This window comes from Sus scrofa, chromosome 14 (assembly GCF_000003025.6).
Source record: "Sus scrofa isolate TJ Tabasco breed Duroc chromosome 14, Sscrofa11.1, whole genome shotgun sequence".
Classification (NCBI taxonomy): Eukaryota; Metazoa; Chordata; class Mammalia; order Artiodactyla; family Suidae; genus Sus; species Sus scrofa.
In genome coordinates, this window is record NC_010456.5 from 23270903 (window position 1) to 23286104 (window position 15202).

A 15202-nucleotide genomic window follows, 5' to 3' on the forward strand; every position below is an offset into this window, starting at 1 on the left:
AAAAAAAAAGACAAAAAATAAATAAATAAAAAAGGGAGTTTGGTGGTGTAGCAGGTTAAGGATCCATTGTTGTTACTGTAGCCGCTCGGGTTGCTGCTGTGGCAGTTTCGATCCCTGACCTGGGAACTTCCACATGTTGTGGGTGTGGCCCAAAAAAGGGATTACTGCTATTACCAGGTTGTCCCTCAGCCTGCCCTTTTCTTCACAGAAAGAGACTTGTATCAAAAGGTGGGAGAGGCTCAGGCAGCTGACTAAAGATAGAGCTGAGCCTTTCAACTTTTGCTATAAATGCCAGAACAAAGAATTCCCACATCACACTTAGTACTGTGGAGTGGCTGGGTGCGTGGGAACAGGGGACTGGCCTTGCCCTGCCGTCCCAGCAGGGCCCTGTGGCTTGCACAGTGGCCCTGGGCATGACCAGAGATCCAAGTGAAAGGGGAGAATATTGCAGGCGCAGAGGCTGGGGGCCAGGGACGCGGAGAGGGTGTGAGGCTGGGCAGATGGCCCCTTACCTGTGGGCCACAGCCCTGTCTGCTGCCAAGCAGCTGGAGGGAGCCTGGCAGCCTTTGTGAGCAGTGTGGGGAGGGGGACCTCACTCCTGAGCAAGGAAGGGCCTCAGAAGTAGCAAAGTGAACACAAGACGGAAACTGGACGTTGTCTGTGTTAGCTTTTCACTTTGAACTTGGAGAGATGAGCCTACCTGCACCTGCTGGGTCCCCAGGGCCTTGGGATCTGGGAGACATGGCACTGGCCTCAGAAGGCCTGAGATGGTGGGACAGGTGGGCCCCGCTGTGCTGGGGGCGGCGGACAGGCTGCAGCTCCCAGAGGGGCCCTGGCAGTGAAGGTGGTAGCGATGCTTCTGGCACTGTGGAGACACATGCCCCCACACTATGCAAAGTTCAAGGTCACAAATGGGGGCGGGGGGGGGGGAGCCAGTGTCTACACTTTAGTGAGAAAGTCACTCCCCACATACCTCCCTCAAACCCGGAGCCTCCTGCTTGCAGAGGCCACCTTTGTTTGCTCCACATCTGTCCCCTTAAATTTTCACTCACTTCTCTCTGGGATGATCAACCTCTTTGTTGTCTCTGCTGGATGAGTCCCATTTGCCAACAAGACCCCCCTGTAGTACAGACATCGTCAGACCCGGGAGAGCCCGTGGCCCCTGGCGGGAGGTGCCACCTTCCTGAGAACCCAGAACACTGCTGGCTGTCCATCCTGAAGACCACTGAGCCAACGGCACCAAGTGAGCACGAGGGAGCCTGAGCCCCCATCAGGTTAGCACCAGACCACCCTGCGGCCACTGCATTCTCACCCTCCACACACGGGGAGATGTACCTTCACCCGCGAGTGTGCGTAGGAAGCAGTAAAGGCCAGGATTTTATTACTCCTGGACTCTGAGTGCTTTCGTTTGTCATGTTCTTTGGTGACAGGAGGTACATGTATGTCATTCTGCAGCATCCTGAAAAAGACATCTGTCTTGAGAAAAAGTGCTTTGACAGGCTACAGCTACTTAGACATGGCAGATAGTAATACCTAGCAGATGTTTTCTCAAAAATAGACAAAGCAAAGTTGTCGTTTCAAGGAAAACAACTGACAGTGTTGTCAATTATAAAGTCTGACCTTTCGGGGAAAGTCAGAATTTTGGAAGATTTATTTTGCCAGTGTGCACTTGGCAGATTTCCTTTCTGATGAAACTTGCATTGATATTAACATGTGTAGTTGGAGACTGTGTAGAGTGTGGAGAATCGGCATACATCAGGGAACAGATACCCCTGAGAGACCCGGGCTAGCACTGCAGAATCACACAAGTTAAAGCCTCTCAAAAGTGAAGAGTGAGAGTGCGATGGGATCAGTGGTGTCTTGGGTTTGATCCCTGGCCTGATGCTGCTGCAGCTGTGGTGTAGGGCACAAGGGCGGCTTGGCTTTCCTCCCTGGTCCAGGAACTTCATATGCCACAGGAAAACCCAAAAAGAAATACTGAAATGTCTTTAAAAAAAAAGTGACGGTAGATAGTTTTTTCAGTTTTCTTTGTTGTGGTCATACACAATATAAAACATCTTAACCCTTTTAAGTTGTACAGTTCAGTGGTGTTACACAGGGACAGATTGGGTTTTTATGTAACAGAAGACAGAAAATGACTAGGTATGATTTCAGATTCCACATTGCAGCTAACCTTCAGGTATCTGTCCGCATAGTCAAGAACCTCCCTGTCCTGTTCCTGGGGGGAGGCCCTCCACACCCTCCCTACTCTCCGAGTGATGGGAGAGTCTGCTGTTCACGGTGGGCCCCCGAGACCACATCTCATTTACGCCAGTGAGATGGCTCAGCGTGGGGGCTGGCTATGCCCAAAAGATGAGCAGGCTTGAAATGAGCCCCACCCTGGGGAGGGGAGGGGGCTGGAGATTAACACTGGCAATGATTCAGTCCATCAGCCTAAGTAAGGAAATGCCTGGTGAACTCCGGACACCAGAGCTCAGCTGAGCTATTCTGTCAGCCATACTCTGAATACTGTCACATAGCAATGTGCCAGGAGGGGACACATCCCCAAGGAGCACAAAGCTCTGAGTTTGCGACCTTCCCAGACCTTCCGTATGTGTCTGTCTCTCTGGTTGGTTCTTGGTTATGTTCTATTGCATAAGTACAACACTTGCCTGAGTTCTGTAATTCCAGTCAATCAGCAGACTGGAGGGTGTGGGGAGGATCCCTGAATTTGTAGCCATCTGGTCAGAAGGCTGGGGCCTAAGGACCCTCTAACTCATGAAGTGTCTGAACAGGGGGCAGTCTTGTGGGAGCTGTGCCGTCAACCTGTGTGGCCTTGCCCCACTCCAGGGGGCTAGTCTCAGAAGTCACTGCAGCATAACTTTATCTCTACTAAAATCCCAGCTTCCATTTTGCAGAAATTGGCAGGCCTGTCTTAAAATTCATACAGAAATTCAGAGACCCCAAAACAATCCTGCAAAAAAAAAAAAAAAAAAAAAAGGCCAAGTTGAAGGACTCACATTGCCCCAAATCAAAATCTACAAAGCCATGGGGGAGGGAGTGGGATGGACTGGGAATTTGGAGTTAATAGATGCAAACTATTGCCTTTGTTTTTTTTGTTTTTTTTGTTTGTTTTTTTTTTTTTTTTTTTGCTATTTCTAGGGCTGCTCCCGTGGCACATGGAGGTTCCCAGGCTAGGGGTCCAATCAGAGCTGTAGCCACCGGCCTACACCAGAGCCACAGCAACTCGGGATCTGAGCCGCGTCTGCAACCTACATCACAGCTCACGGCAACGCCGGATCGTCAACCCACTGAGCAAGGGCAGGGACCGAACCTGCAACCTCATGGGTCCTAGTCGGATTCGTTAACCACTGCGCCACGATGGGAACTCCAAACTATTGCCTTTGGAATGGATAAGCAATGAGATCCTGCTGTGTAGCACTGGGAACTATGCCTAGTCACTTATGATGGAGCATGATAATGTGAGAAAATAGAATGTATACATGTATGTGTGACTGTGTCCCCTTGCTGTATAGTAGAAAATTGACAGAACACTGTAAACCAGCTATAATGGAAAAAAATAAAAATCATTCAAAAAACCCCCAAAAAACCAAAATCTACAAAGCCATAGTAATCAAGACTGGCATAAGGACAGACATAAAGATCAAGGGAATAGAACTGAGTACAGGGAAAAAAAGGCCTTAAATTTGTGGTCAGTTGACAAAGATGCCAAGACAATTCAATGGGGAGAGAATAGTCTTTTCAACAAATGGCACTGGAACATCTGGATGGCCACATGCAAAAGAATGAAGCTGGACTCTACCTCACACCATATTAAAACTTAACTATGGGCATTCCCGCTGGGGCCCAGTGGGTTAAGAATCTGACTACTGTGAAGGCACAGGTTCAAAACTTGGCCCAGCACGGTGGTTTAAAGGATCCAGCACTGCTGCAACTGCAGCTTGGATTCAATCCCTGACCCAGAAACTTCTATATGTTGTGGTGCATCAAAAAAGTTTTTTGGTTTTTTTTCCTTTTCTTTTTAGGGCTGCACCTGCGGCACATGGAAGTTCCCAGGCTAGGCATCAAATCAGAATTGCAGCTGCTGGTCTATGCCACAGCCACGGCAATGAGGGATCTGAGTCATGTCTGCAACCTACACCACAGCTCATGGCAGTACCAAATCCTTAACCCACTGAGCAAGGCCAGGGATCAAACCCGAAACCTCGGGGTTCCCATCATGGCTCAGTGGAAATGAATCTGACTAGCATCCATGAGGACGCAGGTTTGATTCCTGGCCTCACTCAGTGGGTTAAAGGATCCGTCATTGCCATGAGCTGTGGTGTAGGTCAGAGAAGTGGCTCAGATCTGGCATTGCTGTGACTGTGATGTAGGCCGGCTCCAGATTTGACCCCTAGCCTGGGAACTTCCATATGCCGTGGGTGTGGCCCTAAAAAGACAAGGGGGAAAAAAAACGCATCCTTATGGATACCAGTAGGATTTGTTACCACCAAGCCACAAGAGGAACTCCCCAAAATTTGTTTTGAAAAAGAAAAAGAGAAAAAAAGAGTACAAGAATATCCACAACAACTGAGTTAAAATTCTGGCCATCAGCACATTTAGACCTGAATCCATCTTCTCAACAAACTAAAGTAGGAAAACCACGTGATCTTCTCAATGGACACAGGAAAAGCAGGTGCCCCTAAACATCTGTTCACGACCCACTTGCAGCAAATGAGGGTCATAAACAAAAACAACTGCAAACAACCCACCGTCCTTCCACTGCTGAACGAACACAAAATCAGAGGCATCTACATGGTGGAACATTCTCAGTACTGAGAAGAGATGGCTACGCCCCAATACCCTGAGCTAAGTGAGAAAACCAGAGCCACAGGTCACCGCCCCTCTGTGTAACACCCTGGTGAGGACAAAACCACAGGGGCCAGAAAGACGTCAGCAGGCTGCCAGCAGCTCAGGTGTACAGGGTTGTCTGCAGAGGCACAAGGGGGCTTCAGGGATGATGGAAACAGCCCTTGCCTTGATGTGGGGGTGGCCAGAACGCACGGCAGTGTACACAAAAGAGGGTGAATCTCACTGTGAGATTCTTCAGCCACACCCATTATCTGTGGAAATTCTCGGGTCAGGGACCGGACCCCACCACAGCAATAACCCAGGCCACTGCAGTGACAATGCTGGATCCTTAACCCTCTGTGCCACGGAAGAACTCCCTTTATTATTTTTTAATGTCATATTTGTGATGGCATCCAATAATATAAAGTCTTCAAAAATAAAGATGTGCAGAACCTCCATGGGATGTTAGGAGATCTGGATGAATGACTAGACAACCCCTGGGCACAGATGCAAACATGTCTGTGATCAAGCTGTCAATTCTCCTCCAACCTGGCCAAGAGGTCACCTGCCATTCTCCATCCAAACCCATGAGGAGTGCTCATGAGATTTCACGGGCCAACCAAATGCTTCTACAATCTGTATAAGAGCCAAGGGCCAAGAACAAGTCAGGGCCAGGCCCTCTGGGGAAGAACCACATGGGCCCTCATGAAGACATCGCCAGCAGCGAACCAGCTTGGAGAACAGAGGGCCGGGGCAGATCCACACGTGCACGGACACGGAAACACGATGCCACAGTGATGGCCAGCAAGTGGGTAAAGGAGGGAGTGGTCCAGAGAAAGATGGGAAGAGCACAGCTCTATTCCGGAAAAACAAGCAGATCCTTTGAGACTGCAGGAGAGGAAGCCTTCGGGGAGCAGGACGCAGAGACTGAGGACATGCTGCTGGGCAAGGAGAGGGCAGCCTGTGCTGGCAGGTGAATCCTGGTAGCTTCAAGTTCCTGGTGGATTTATAGGACATAATTATATAAAAACAAATCAATGAAAGAGGCCTGGCACAGACCAAGAGGGAGGGGTACCATAATACAAGGATTATAATTAATTCAATACTATGCAGATCGGGAGTTCTCCAGTAGCTCAGTGGGTTAAGGACCCAGTGTTGTCACTGCTGTGGCTCAGGTCGCTGCTGTGGTGCAGATTCAATCCCTGGCCTGGGAACTTTCACATGCTGTGGGCACTGCCAGAAAACAAAAAAGACAACTACGCACATGAGATGCAATTATAAAAAAGAAAAGGAATGTTCTAATGTCTACTAATTTTCTAATATGAGAATTTCATCATACTGCTTTGGTGAACAGAATATAGTCCACTTCCAAACACTAAGATTATTATATTTTAACTAAGATTATATCTTATATAATATCATTTTACCTGAAAGTTTTAACCACTAATTGTCAAGAATAACATTTCTTTCCTTTCACTACGACTTAACTTACAACAATGAACCCTTGGAATTGAACTTTAGACATTATCTTTATTTAGGGAGGCCAGGGCAGGATGCTGTGGATGGTCTGCAGCTGAACAAGCAGAAAAAACATCTCTGAGATGTGGTCTGAACACAACAAACCTTCATTAGTTAGTCCTGGCTTTTCTCATCTTTCCTGAAGGAGAAGCCTAGTTTAAAATGTAAAACCGAGCGTTATCACTAAGAAGAAAGCATTAGATGTACTTGAAAATTAAAAGTATATATTTTCAAATTCAGAAAACCCATGACAGCATCTGACTTTTCTCGTAGAAAACATCAAGTCCAGGACTAAGAGAAGTATCCTGTGATTGGATTCGGAAGATGTGGTATATATACACAATGGAATACTACTCAGCCATTAAAAAGAATGACATAATGCCATTTGCAGCAACATGGATGGAACTAGAGAATCTCATACTGAGTGAAATGAGCCAGAAAGACAAAGACAAATACCATATGATATCACTTATAACTGGAATCTAATATCCAGCACAAATGAACATCTCCTCAGAAAAGAAAATCATGGACTTGGAGAAGAGACTTGTGGCTGCCTGATGGGAGGGGGAGAGAGTGGGAGGGATCGGGAGCTTGGGCTTATCAGACACAACTTAGAATAGATTTACAAGGAGATCCTGCTGAATAGCATTGAGAACTTTGTCTAGATACTCATGTTGCAACAGAACAAAGGGTGGGGAAAAATGTAATTGTAATGTATACATGTAAGGATAACTTGATCCCCTTGCTGTACAGTGGGAAAATAAAAAAAAAAAAAAAGAATAATTAAAAAAAAAAAAGTATCCTGAGCTTGTGGGGAACTGTAGCCATTCCTGGAGAGGCATCTGGGAGAGGTACCAGCAGTGGCCTGCAGGGGGCGCTGAAGGAACAGAACCCTAGAGTGTGCTCTGTCTTCAAAACTACCTCCAAATGCCAAATGAGGAAGAAACTTCACCTCGATTTGGAACCACCCAATATTTTTACTGAATACAAAACCAGCGAAATAGTTTTTTTATACCTGCATCAGAACTTCAACAAAGCCTACTTTTGAATAGATGGAAGTGACCAAATAACTTTAAGGCAGTAGTTTTATTTAAGAATATGTTTCTAATTTAGCCATTAAATGTGAAAAATAAAGGGTAAAAATGGATGTTGAAAAAATCCTTAGCACAGTACAAATTCACATTCAGAGGTACACCAAACTCACATTTTGGCTGAATGTCTGAGAGTTAAAAATCTCTGATCAGCCAAAGCCAAAATCATCATGAACAGAATAAAGTTATATAATTAATGAACCAGTTTTACCTTTTACTTAAAATAAAAATCCTTTAAACTTAGTGTTCATTTATTTATACTTGTGATGGATTCCCAAAGGAGGACTTTTTCTAAAAAGTTAACAGAATTGAATACTGCCCTTGAAGGCTATTCTGTTCAATGCCGTGAATGCCAGCACAACTGGCAATTCTACAGAGATCGGCATGGCCACACATGCTAATCTTTTCTACTGTGCTTTGCACTATTACTTATATGCTTATAAATGTGTGTTCAAAAAAGAAAAAGTGGGAGTTCACATGTGGCTCAGTGGGTTAAGAATCCGTGAGGATGCAGGTTTGATCTCTGGCCCTCCTCGGTGGGTTAGGGGTCCAGCATTGCTGTGTCTGTGGCACAGACCAGCAGCTGCAGCTTCAATTTGACCCCTAGCCTGGAACTTCCAATTGCCACCCATGTGGCCCTGAAAAGCAAGATAAATAAATAAGTAAAAAATTTTTTTTTTTTTGGTTTTTTTTTTGCTATTTCTTGGGCCGCTCCCGCGGCATATGGAGGTTCCCAGGCTAGGGGTCCAATCGGAGCTGTAGCCACCGGCCTACGCCAGAGCCACAGCAACGCGGGATCCGAGCCGCGTCTGCAACCTACACCACAGCTCATGGCAACGCCGGATCCTTAACCCACTGAGCAAGGGCAGGGACCGAACCCGCAACCTCATGGTTCCTAGCCGGATTCGTTAACCACTGCGCCACGACGGGAACTCCTAAAAAATTTTTTTTAATTTAAAAAGAAGAAGAAATAAACCTCAAAGCTAAGACTAACACATCTTTTCCGGCCAAGTATCAAAAAGTCACCAGACCCTCCTCCTGTCCCACTTGAGGCACTACACACCAGACAGCTGAAGCATCTGCTGGCTCTTCCTCGCTGTGCCTAATCCCAGATGACCCCTCTGCCTCCCCTCACAACATTCAACCCAAACAGCTCTCCCTCCAAGAAGCTTTTCCTGCTCCTCTTGCCCACAGTTAACGTCTCCTTTTTCTCCATTGCAGGGACAGGCATACTATAGGCCAGGAGTTAAAAGTCCAGCCTGCTGCATTTTTGGATAGTTTTACTGGGACCCCGCCTGTTCATTTATCCACTGTCTGTGACCGCATGGCCTGCAAAGCCTGAAAGCTAATAGACGGCTCGAATTGAAAGTTTAAAGGTCCCTTGAGGGTGAGCCGGTGCATTAAGCTGTCAATAAACGAGGGATAATCTCTAGGCCTGCACAAACGTCATTACTGGTATACATGGTTGAGTAAGCAGAACAGGTCCAAAGGCACCATCTGCCCAAAGCAAGTTACGTATGGCAGAGTCTCAAGTGGCCTCTTAACGCTAGCTGGATCTTCAGGTCCATCACCTTCACTCTTGGACCCGCACTGGCCAGGAGCCTCGGCACAAGTGCCCGTGCTGTCGCCATCTGCTGCTGGATTGGGGTTACCAAAGCCACCTTCCCTCCCCACCCCAGCCCCTTGGGTTCCCAAAGCTCATCCCAGGGTGGCCCACCTCCAGGCCAGGTCTCCTAGAAGAACCTGTGACATCAACTTTCAATCATGGCATGAGATGGTGAGCCAGGCTCTGTCTTCAAAGTTCATGCTTTATTAGAGGTACAGGTGACAGTGGGAGTTCCCTGGTGGCCTATCAGTTAACGATCTGCTGTTATCACTGCTGTGGCTCGGGTTCAGTCCCTGGCCGGGGAACTTCCCCGAGACGTGGGCATGGTCAAAAAAAAAAAAACCAAAAGGAGGTACAGGTAATGGTGGTATCACAGAGCTACAGCTCAGGCGGGTGGAGCACGTGCTTCTGATGATAATGAGAGAGGTGTGCTCATAATGCCAGACTCTCATGGATGGGAAAACTGCCTCTCTGGAGGTTCCCGTGGTGGCTCAGCAGGTTACAAACATGACTAGTATCTATGAGGATGCGGGTGCAATCCTTGGCCTTGCTCAGTGGGTTAAGGATCCAGCGTTGCTCTGAGCTGTAGTGTAGGTCGCAGATGTGGCTCAGATCTTACATCACTGTGGCTGTGGCATAGGCTTGCAGCTGCAGCTCCAATTCAACCCCTAGCCTGGGAACTTCCATATATAAGCAATATAGAGATCCATAAAGAGGCAAAAAATAAAAATTAAAAATATGCCTTACTTGGAGTTCCCGTCGTGGCGCAGAGGAAATGAATCTGACTAGCATCCATGAGGATGCAGGTTCAATCCCTGGTCTCAAACAGTGGGTTGAGGATACGGCATTGCCTTGAGCTGTGGTGTAGGTCGCAGACGCAGCCTGGATCCCACGTTGCTGTGACTGTGGCATAGGTCATCAACTGTAGCTCCGATTAGACCCCTAGCGTGGGAACCTCCATATGCTACAGGTGTGACCCTAAAAGCCAAAAAAAAAAAAAAAAAAAGCCTTACTCTAAGGTACAAAAAACATTACTTTGGCAAATCAAAGTTTTCCAAAGTGTCTTGAGATTCAAAGAAATCAAAAAATAAGCCAGAACAAATATATAATCTCTGGGGCAGTTGAAATGAAACAAACACGAGTTTTCCTTCTGCTTAGAATACTTTAGCACCTTAACTCTGCGTCAAGCACGTTCACCACTTTCTACCACATGGTGGATGTCACCAAAACTTTTAGGGTACCAAGAATCATTTAGAATATCTTGTTCTCCTAGTCAAAATGTGTAGTGCCTCATATTCCCCAGGGTCATTCCTGAAAATCATATTCTTTTAATGCTTCCAAAATATGTAAATATCACCCAGCAATGGGGTGATCCTCCCAACACCTCTCTCAGGACCCCTCATTCCATTACCCTCAACTTAAAAATATTAAAACCTTACCATTTTATCATCTAAGATGAAAACTGTTATGATGATCATTTAATTTTATTACTGTGAATCAGCACTTTCGTTTTGTATCAACAGGCCCAGAAGCACAGAAGTACTCTGTATCATATTCTCAGTAAACCTATTTTTCTTCCTGTCTGCTACATATCTTTTTTTTTTTTTCTTTTTAGAGTTGTACCTGTGGCATATGGAGGTTCCCAGGCTAGGGGTCAAATAAGTTGCATCTGCAGGCCTACACCACAGACACAGCAATGCCCAGTCCTTAACCCACTGAGTGGGGCCAGGGATTGAACCCATGTCCTCATGGATACTAGTTGGGGTCTTTACCTGCTGAGCCGCAATGGCAACTCCCTGCTACAGATCTTTAAAGGAGAAATTTCTATTTGTCTATTACTTTGATGTGAACATTAAGCAGAGACTTTTAAAAATAAACTAACAGGAATTCCCGTCGTGGCGCAGTGGTTAACGAATCCGGCTAGGAACCATGAGGTTGCGGGTTCGGTCCCTGCCCTTGCTCAGTGGGTTAACGATCCGGCGTTGCCGTGAGCTGTGGTGTAGGTCGCAGACACGGCTCGGATCCTGCGTTGCTGTGCCTCTGGCGTAGGCCGGTGGCTACGGCTCCAATTCAGCCCCTAGCCTGGGAACCTCCATATGCCGCGGGAGCGGCCCAAGAAATAGCAACAACAACAACAACAAAAAAGACAAAAAATAAAAAATAAACTAACAACCTATTAGCTTGTCAAGGGGTTACAGAAATGCGATACCTTTGTGTCATTTTGTAAGTGTTGAGCATCCACCTCAATAAACAAAGCGCCTAGTAAGATCCAACACCAGAAACTGGAAACAAATTATATGAACAGAGATCTTTTACATTCTCAAGTTTTGCAGATGCTGAGACAGCACGTGCACTGTCATTCTCAGACCCTGGCCCCATAAATCAGGGAAATTGCTAATCCAATTTGACATACTGGAAACCAGTCACCCGACCTGCAGCTTTGCTCATAAGCTAAGACTCAAAAGCAGCAGTGTTTCTACAAGCTAAGTGTAGCTAAACCAATTTTCTCTGAGGACGGAATCTTCACTCCACTTTTGGGCAGGATCATTAAATGTCTGGTAAAGCGCACGCTTTGCAGTCTCCAGCGCAAATACCTGGGAAAGGTCTCCGAGGGGTAGAGGGTGAGGCGGTGTCTCTCCCGACAGATGCTCCCGTCCGGGTCGGCCGAGGAGAGACGCTGCAGCCTCGGCCTTCACTCTGCCTCTCTGGGGTGTGGAAGCGAGGACACCCCTACCAGCTGCCCCACCCGACCGGCGGCGTGGACGGCGTCAGCACCTCGGACAGCGGTCTCCCAGCGCTGGCGGGTCTGGCGTCACATGCGAGGGTCATCGGATCTGGGCGCGGGAGTCACTGGGGCGAGGGTACTCGGGTGGAAAGGTCACCAGGGCAAAGGTCACCGGGGTAGGTGAGGTCCCTGTGGGGGAGGGGGCGGGTTGAGAGGGAGCGGGACCGCCTCACACGGCCGTCCCCATCCCGGCGCGGTTACGCTGCAATCACTGCGGCTGCCGGGCGAAGCCGCGCGGAGCTCCGGAGCAGAGCGAGACGAGAGCTCCGGCTGCTGAGAAGGCGCCCCTGCTCACCCGACCTGACAAAGCCGACCAGCCGGCTTGGCCTCAGTGCGCAGGCGCGACGCGAGTCCATCTGGGCAGGTAGATGGCGCGTGGGTGGAGGAACCAAAAGAAGGCGTAGGATCAGAGCGCGCGGGTCCTCGGTCAGGGCCTGCGCCCTCCTCCGGCCTCCTCCCGCGCATTCACAATGTTTTGCAGCCAGTCTTCCTTCACCCTTCGGTGCCTACGTTGGTCGGTTCTTCGTATGTCCACTCACCCACGCACCCATCCAGCACACAGTTAATCACTTGTTCCCTGCCCTGATAGAACCTAGTACCTAGGGGGAGGGAGCATACTTAGTAAATAAATTGCCTGATTAGAAGCCATAAGAGTTCCCGCTGTGGCTCAGTGGGTTAAGGGTCCAGCATTGTGCAGTTGTGGCTGCCATTCCATCCCTGGCCTGAGGAACTTGTGCAGCCTAAATAAATAAATACGAAGAAGAAAATAGGGAGCTAGAAAATAGGGAAAATACAAAGAAGAAAAGGAGCTGAGAAAAGGAAGTGGCAGCTGAGTGCCTACTTTAACTTGGGTGAGTCAGATAAAGCCTAATAGGCTGATATTTGAAGATCCACAATGTCTGCCCCTGGTTCACTATTAATTACATCTCCATTACAGGCCGGATGAGCTTTCAAAATTGTAAATCAAGTTGTTGGTGGCTCAGCAGGTTAAGAACCCAACATAGTAAATAGTGTCTGGGAGGATGCAGGTTCAATCCCTGTCTTTGCTCAGTGGGTAAATAATCTGGCATTGCTGCAGCTTGGATTCGATACCTGGCCAGGAAACTTCCATATGCTGCAGGTGTGGCCATAAAAAGAAAAAAAGGGAGTTCCCGTCGTGGCACAGTGGTTAACAAATCCGACTAGGAACCATGAGGTTGCGGGTTCGGTCCCTGCCCTTGCTCAGTGGGTTAACGATCCGACGCGTTGCCGTGAGCTGTGGTGTAGGTTGCAGACGAGGCTTGGATCCCGTGTTGCTGTGGCTCTGGCGTAGGCCAGTGGCTACAGCTCCAATTAGACCTCTAGCCTGGGAACCTCCATATGCCATGGGAGCGGCCCAAAGAAATAGCAAAAAGACAAAAAAAAAAAAAAAAAAAAAAAAAAAAAAGTAAATTGGGTTGTCCTCCAAGCCTCAACCTTTCCCATCCGCTTAGGATGAAATCCAGATTGCTTGCGCTGACTTTGCTCCTATTTCTTCATGGTACTTAACACTGTTCTGAATTATTTTATCATCAGTCTGGGCTACTAGAACGTTACCTTTTCTATTTTGTTCATAGCTCCAAGGCCTAGATAATGAACTGCCACATAGGATGCATTCAATAGACATCAGCTGAATAAATCAATTATTTATCCATCTCTCATTAGCTTTGTCTGTCTTGAAGAGCCAGGTGTTGCTTTTTAACAAAATTCCCGCCACTAGTGATAAATCTGGCATGTAGTATGCTTCAATAAATACTCACTGAACAGAGATAAAACAGAACCACAGTGCATCTGCGAAAAAAAGATAAATACTGCTTGTACAAGGTAATACTGGAGAACAAGAACATTATGAAGAATATGAGTGAATGAACGAGCACACCCTACTATGTGGGGTGGTCTGAAAAGAAATACTTTACAACAGAAGAGAACAGAGCACTGAAAGTCAGGAAAATGCTAAGGGCCATCCTGGGAGCAGAAGGGTAGCTGGGAGCTAGTGAGTCCAGGTGGCTACAGATGAGGCAAGGCAGCCGGCAGCTGCTCCCATGAACAATAAAGGCCGCCAGGTGGGAGGAGCCTATGAAGAACAGGCTATTTTTAGAGACTTACTTAAAAAAAATAAGTAATTCAGGCACACAGCAAACTGTTCAAACAATTAAAAGGGTGTGCCAAACAGCAGAGTAAACAACACTCTCCCAGAGACAGCCACTGTTGACATGTTTCTGGGATATTCTGTGCCCATTCAGGTCTGCAAGCATTTCTGCTCTGGTGGCATACCTCAGGAAGGATTCTGCACCCTCCTGCTCACTCATACACCTTAGAGACCTCTCCCTTCCCAATCACACAGCTCAACTTTGTCAACAGCACCACTCTCTTCCACTACAGTCATTTGTGCAGAAAAACAGGACCTTTGGAGAATGTGGATGATGCTGGCTGAGGGCAGAGCAGGGAAGAACTGTTGTCCAGAACCTATGGCAGAGGAGTTCCCGTTTTCTCCCCAGGACTTCTGAATCACAGCTCCCAGTCTGGAAGGTGGAGAGGGCGCTGGCAGCTAGAGAGACCTGAGACCTCTAAAGTTGGTCGCGGTCAGGTGGCCTGTGGGTGAGCCTCCAGGGTGTCTTTTATGTTCATCTGAATGTCCTTTATTTTATTCTCTTTTTTTGATTTCTAGGGCTGCACATGGGGCATACGGCAGTTCCCCAGCCTAGGGGTTGAATCGGAGTTGGAGCTGCCAGCCTATGCCACAGCCACAGCAACACAGGATCCAAGCTGCGTCTTCGACCTACACCACAGCTCATGGCAACACTGGATCCCTAACCTACTGAGCGAGGCCTGGGATCAAAACCACATCCTCACGGTTAGTAGTCAGGTTCATTACCGGCAGCACAGAGAAGTCCTCAGGCTAGGGGTTCAATCAGCTGCAGCTGTAGGCCGACCCCACAGCCATGCCAGATCCAAGCTGCATCTGTGACCTGTGCTGCAGCTTGTGGCAAGGCCTGATCCTTAACCCACCGAGCGAGGCCAGGAATTGAACCCACATCCTCATGGATACTAGTCGGGTTCTTAACCTGCTGAGCCCCAACAGGCACTCCTCATCTTAATTGAGGTACCCCTATGCACTGGAGGTGGTGGCCAGTGGACCCTTGAGTTCGGAAGTGCTCACTATTGTGGCCAGACAACAGAATTACTTCACCTAAGTGACACCTGCCCGGACTAGAATGCACACAGAAATACATCCTTGTGGCCAGATAAGCCCCCTCAGGGTCTGCTGCCACAGCTACAATTGAGATTGATGTGCCCGTAGGGTCAGTAATGGAATGATGGCTCTGAAAACATACCATCTTCCTCACAGAACAA